The sequence below is a fragment of the Grammomys surdaster genome, unplaced genomic scaffold (genome assembly GCF_004785775.1).
Source record: "Grammomys surdaster isolate TR1022 unplaced genomic scaffold, NIH_TR_1.0 229, whole genome shotgun sequence".
In the NCBI taxonomy this organism is placed as follows: Eukaryota; Metazoa; Chordata; class Mammalia; order Rodentia; family Muridae; genus Grammomys; species Grammomys surdaster.
The window spans coordinates 2,803,210-2,808,956 of record NW_021604674.1 but is presented as its reverse complement, the minus strand read 5'-3'; the positions used below and the strand labels follow the sequence as shown (position 1 = coordinate 2,808,956).

The following is a 5,747-nucleotide window of genomic DNA, read 5'->3' as shown; positions in this document are numbered from 1 at the left end:
AGGAGGCGGTCCCCTACAGAGATGGGAGTGAGACTGTAGAATTGGATTTGGAGGAGCAGAGGGAGAGGTGAAGGTCTGCAATTAGCATCCCTGCTTCCTTCTTGTTTCCTTTCTTTAGGGTGCACAGAGTGCTGTCTCCACGCCTGTCTCTTGTTGTACATAATGAAATGCTGACTATAGTTAAACCAATTTCCATAGTTATGTGTGCCCGGGGCGGGGGGGTGAAGGGAGGGCCCAAGTGTTAAAAAAAATCTAAATCTACTCTTCAGAGAAATGGCAGCATGCAATAGGGCATTGCTAACTCTAGCTCTCATATTACACCTTAGCTCTCTAGACTGTAACTGTAACTTTGTACCCTTTGCAAGCCTCTGACTTGTTACCTGTAAAACACCAGTAATGATGGGACCTCCCTCACCCACTGATTGTGAAATTAAAAGAAAGAACATCTATAAAGTGCTTAAAATAGTAAATGTTAAGGTCCAAAACAAATATGAGTTTTATTGCTGTGAATTCAGTGATTTTGTCTTATAAAAAAAAACCAATTTAGGGGTGCATATAGGTTCCTCCTATTAAAAGGTGAAATAAAATCCAATGCTAGCTAAGAGTTACAAACCCATTTTTTTTTTATTACAAAACCATCATTTTACTGGGACCTAAGTTGAAAACTAAGTCCTGGTAGTACTTGTGATCTTTGGACTGTGGCCATCGCCTGTTAAGAGTGTGTCCTGTTGGTTTTCTGTCGCTATAACAAGATACCAGAAGTAAAGAGATTACAAGGAGAAGAAGATAATTTTGATTCCAGGTTCAGAGATTTCAGTGTTACACTGAGGAAGCCAGAACCATGTGGCAGGGGAATTTTGTTCACTTCATGTTGTCTGTAAAAGAATAAAAAGGAGGGGTTGGTGTTCCAGTGACTCCTCCAAGGGGCACACCCCTAATGACCTAACTTCCTACAGTGAGGCCCCACCTCCTAGAGGTCCCACCACTTCCCAGTGGTGCCACAAGCAATCAGTCAAGTGTATGGACCTTTGGGGAGCATAAAAGGTTATCCAAACCATAACCCAGAGCCACCGCCTCCTGTCTCGGCTTTCTCCAGAATGCTATCTTGTTCCTGATTACTGTCCTTTCTTATGGACTGCTTTGAGGGGAGGGGTGTGAATCATAAGTTACTGAGTAAGAAAAAAAGGGAAGATTCCTGATAGTCAATCACACATAATGAGAGCAGCTGACATTTAAGAAAACTGAGGACAATTCCAACTTAGAGGACACTGAAAAAGGTTGTTCTTCACGCTAGGATCAAACTCAGGAGCTAGTCCAAGCTGGACAAACTCTCTACCAATGAATTACATTCCCAGCCCCCTCCCACCCCTTTGTTTTCTTTGAGACAGGGTCTCAGTATCTGTCACAGATTGACCTTGAATTCAAACTTGGGAGCCTCTTGACCCTACTTCTAGTGTTGAGACTGCAAGTATAGGCTACCACACCAGGCTTGGAAATGTTGTAACAACAGTATAGCGTGACACTTAGGCTGCGGTTAGGAGACATACCTGGCTGAACACATCTTTCCATCCAAAACAGATAAGATAGTGGTTATATGAACGGCAAGTGTTCAAGGCCCACTTTTACCACTTGTTATATGACCTTGGGTAACCCAACTGCCAGTGTCCCTTTACAAAAAAGTGAAATCAGTATGTCTGCTTTATAGGGCCGTGAAGAGAATAGAGCAAAGCAGTGTGTGCAAAAGACCCAGGACAGCGCCTACACATATGTGTGCTAACCAAGGGGAAGCTATTAATACTCCATATGCAAAAATCAAACAGTGCGGGTGTTTTGTACGGAAACCTTCTGGGTTTATTCTTTGAGGGCTACACAGGTGGTATTGTTTACTTCATCGCTGTAAGTTGACTAAACTTAACTCTAGAAATGAAGTCTAAGAAATAAGCCAGCTGGAAAGTGTCGCCAATTCCTATTCTTTTCAGTTGGGGACCGGCAGGAAGTCTCTGTGAACCGTTGTAAAGCTTGTGTCTTGAACCATCATGCATGTTTCCTATGCTGCGCCGGGTCTTTCCATTCTCCGTGTTAGCAAAACCTCGAGGCGCCAGGAGCTCCGCCTTCGTAGCCCACCCACTTAGGGTTTGCAGCAGAAGCAGGAAAGACTAAAGGAGCTCTCTCCTCGCTCTGGTGTCATGGCAGGGGCCGCAATTAGTAAGGTTTAGGCTGGATTCCAGCTCAGGTAAGTCCTCCACATTAACTGCACTGTATTCTCTCACTCTAAATCCACAACTTCAGCCGAAGAGACAAAAGATATTCAAGCAAGATGGCTTCAACAGGGTTCATCTTTGATCCACGGGACCAGGACAGTATGGATTTGGCTCACAGTTATTTCCCGATCTCAGTGAAGCTTAATGAATAAAGGTTTCAATAATTATTGTCAAATTGGTTTTTAAATTATTATATATCTTTGTCTGCCTGTGTATTTGTTTGGCGGGGGGAGGAGGAGGGTGTATTTGGCATAGTGTTTAGGGGCAGGTGGTGGTGCTGGGGAAGGGTTAGGAAACAACTTGCAGGAATAAATTCTCTCTTTCCACCATGTGGCTTCTGGACATTGAACTCGGCTTGTTGCACTTGGCAAGCAAGCACCTTTACCGTCTGAGCCATATTGCCAGATCACTGACTTGATTTTTGTTTGTTTTTTGAGACAGGTCTCAGTGTAGCCCTGGCTGTGCTTGTTAGTATCAGGCTCAGAACCCAGTGACATCACATCTAGGTGAGCCCCACATCGTTGCCAAGGCAACCGTTATACATTCCCAGAATCCACCTGGCTACCTCCCACCTTCACCTGGGAGAGGCTACATCACCGTCCATATAAAACAGGCAGAACCCCCTGACCTCTCATTCTTCTCTTCCTCTCTTCTTCCATCTTCTTCCTCTTCTTCTCCCCCCCTCCCCATCTTTGCTCTATCTCCTAAATACCCACTTGAAACTGTTTGATGTGGTGTGGTCTGTTCTAAGCAGTGCGTGGACAGTGCTTGAACTCCCTCTGTAACCAGGCTGGCCTCAAACTCTGAAATCCACCTGCTTCAGCCTCCCAGGCACTGGGATTAACGGTGTGGGCCACCTCCGCCCGGTAGACTTGATTTGTAATAGGGGAATAATAGTGTCAATCGCTGCTTCCTTTCCACACTCATGGTATCCTTTCATTTATAGCTTAGACCAAAACAGTGCTTCAATTTTTCTTTGAAACCCATAGAGCCGTGCAGGAGAAAAGGCAATAGAAAGGAAGTTTGATTAAAATTACAACAAGCAATGTTTTATCGTTGAGAACATGGGCTTTGGGGGATGCCTCAGTGGTTAAGAGAACACTGTTCTTTGTAGAGGATCAAGGTTCAGTTCCCAGTGCTCACAAATGCCTGTAACTCTGGTTCTAGAGATCTAACTCCCTTTGGTCTTCAAGAGTGTTTACATGCACAGAATGCACATAAACTCTCACACACACATAAATAAAAATTAATCTTTTTATAAAACATGAGCCTTATATACCAGATAAACACCTGAGCTAGGGATACAGAATGAACTGACTTAAAGTGTGTTGGGGGCTTTTTGTCAGTACTATAGAGCTAAGAATGTCACCTGGAAGAGTTATTGAGAAAATAAGATGACATTATATGGGCAAAGTAGTTAGCACAATGTCCAGCATATAGTAAACACTCAATAAATGGTATCTAATGTTTCTGTGCTTTCAGAAGGCTAGGAAACTGTTTAATGAAAGAAGAAAAGATCATGAAAATCCGATAAAACCATGATAGCTCCTAATTCCAGGTGATATACATACAAAAGTTCATTGTGATGTTCTTTCAACTTTTATACACACCTAAAACTCTTTGTAAAAATTTCAAGTTAAAAAGGAAGAGCTCAGCTGGGCAGTGGTGGCGCACGCGCCTTTAATCCCAGCACTTGGGAGGCAGAGGCAGGCAGATTTCTGAGTTCGAGGCCAGCCTGGTCTACAGAGTGAGTTCCAGGACAGCCAGGGCTGCACAGAGAAACCCTGTCTCGAAAAACCAAAAAAAAAAAAGGAAGAGTTCCAGTTCTTTTCAACTCTACCAGTCAAGTCTTGATCTGCTTCCTCATGAAATATTTACCTAGGCTGATGAGAAGGCTCAGCAGGTTAAGGGGCTTGCCACCAAGCTTGATGATCTGCGTTTGATTCTGCACAGTGGAAGAAGAGAACTGACTCCAAAACTTGACCTCTGAGCTTTGTGTGTACCCAGTGGTGTGCACGTTCCCCCTATTCTATACACAAAATAAATAACAGTAATTTTTAAAAAGAAAACACTATGAAAAAAAGACATATTTCTCAGATCCTGGAGCCCAGGACTTTGAATGTTACCTGTGCACGGGATGCGGGAATCCCTACGGTCAGAAGCCTCTCATCCAGCTAGATTAGATAGTCATACAAATGCATATGCAATTATATGCAAACACTAGAATTTGCATACAATACTTCAAAGTCAGGCTTTGATGGTGTTAGTTAAAAAGGACTTTTAGAGACAGCTCCTTAGAAGTACTGACAGGAAATCAAAGACCTGAAGAGAGATAAATTACAGAAAGGAAAGACAGAGTGCCTGGGGGGTTGGTGACTAAAGAGAGATGCTTAGAGGGACTGGGGGTGTAGCTTAGTTGTCAGCGCCTGCCTAGCATAAAAAGCCCTGAGTTCAGTCCTCAGCACTTCCGGTCCTGCCTGCAATCCCAACATTTGGGGAAGTGCAGACAAGAAGATCCGTGAGTTCAAGACCTCAGCTGTATGAGACCCAGTCCCCCCCCTACACACACACACACATACACACGCACACACGCATGCACACACACATGCACACCAGAAGTGGGGGTGATTGGGGGAGGGAGCACTTGGGGATCCTGTTCTCAATCTGCTGAAAAGCCTCAAAGGGGAATGGCAGGCCTAGGTGCCCATTAGAGAGCTCTTTGATCACCGGGATTGATCACAGGGAGCAGACAGAAGGGGCATGTTTGTATATGAATGGATTTCTTTACAAGGATACACACGAAATCAATATAGTAGCGGCCTCTGGGTGTGGGAACTGGAAAACTAGATAAGGTTAGAGAGAGGCTTAATTTTCATGCTGTGTGCTTGGTCGTAAAGGATAATTTTGATTCTTTTTGTGCACAGATAATTCAGCCACGTACATTTAACCCAGGTCAGTGGCAGGCTCTTTACCCTGACTCCTTCCCACAAGGCAGTGCAAGGCACAGGACTTAGACACACTCACCCTTCCCAGGGGCAGCAGATTTTATTGTCCCTACCTGTTACTATTCTTCAGAGTCCCTTGATTTCTTTCATGGGGTCTCACTCTATCACCAAAACTGCCCTTGGACTCATGACAATTCTCTTGTCTCAGCTTCTCAAATGTTGGGGTGACTGGCATGTAACCCCACATCTAGTGTATCAGTTCAAAGAGCTTCAACCTTCAACCAGCTTAGCCAGAGTGCCTTCGTCCTCCAAGTTAACCAGCAGTGGTGCTTGACACCCCCAGGGGAGCCCAGCCTCAGACTCGGCAGGCAGGCCGAGGAGCACTGCCAGACAGAATGCACACCTTCTGCAGGTGCCAGCCTCTGGCTCTCCAAGGTGAAGACAGTACTACACCCTGCTGGTGGCACAGGTGATTTCTTACTAGAGTTCTCCTCTCTTTTCTTCTCTTCCCTTCCCTTCCCTTCCCTTCCCTTCCCTTCCC

At 44.8% G+C, this 5,747-nt stretch overlaps 1 long non-coding RNA gene across 1 annotated transcript in view; it reads right to left on the bottom strand.

Moving 5' to 3' along the window:
• Window positions 1-1,826: 1,826 nt before the first annotated feature.
• LOC114626180 overlaps window positions 1,827-5,747 on the bottom strand; it is a 6,618-nt gene continuing 2,697 nt past the window's right edge. Inside the window, exon 2 of the long non-coding RNA XR_003712189.1 lies at window positions 1,827-2,401. This is a non-coding gene — a long non-coding RNA (uncharacterized LOC114626180). The remainder of the gene's footprint in view (window positions 2,402-5,747) is intronic.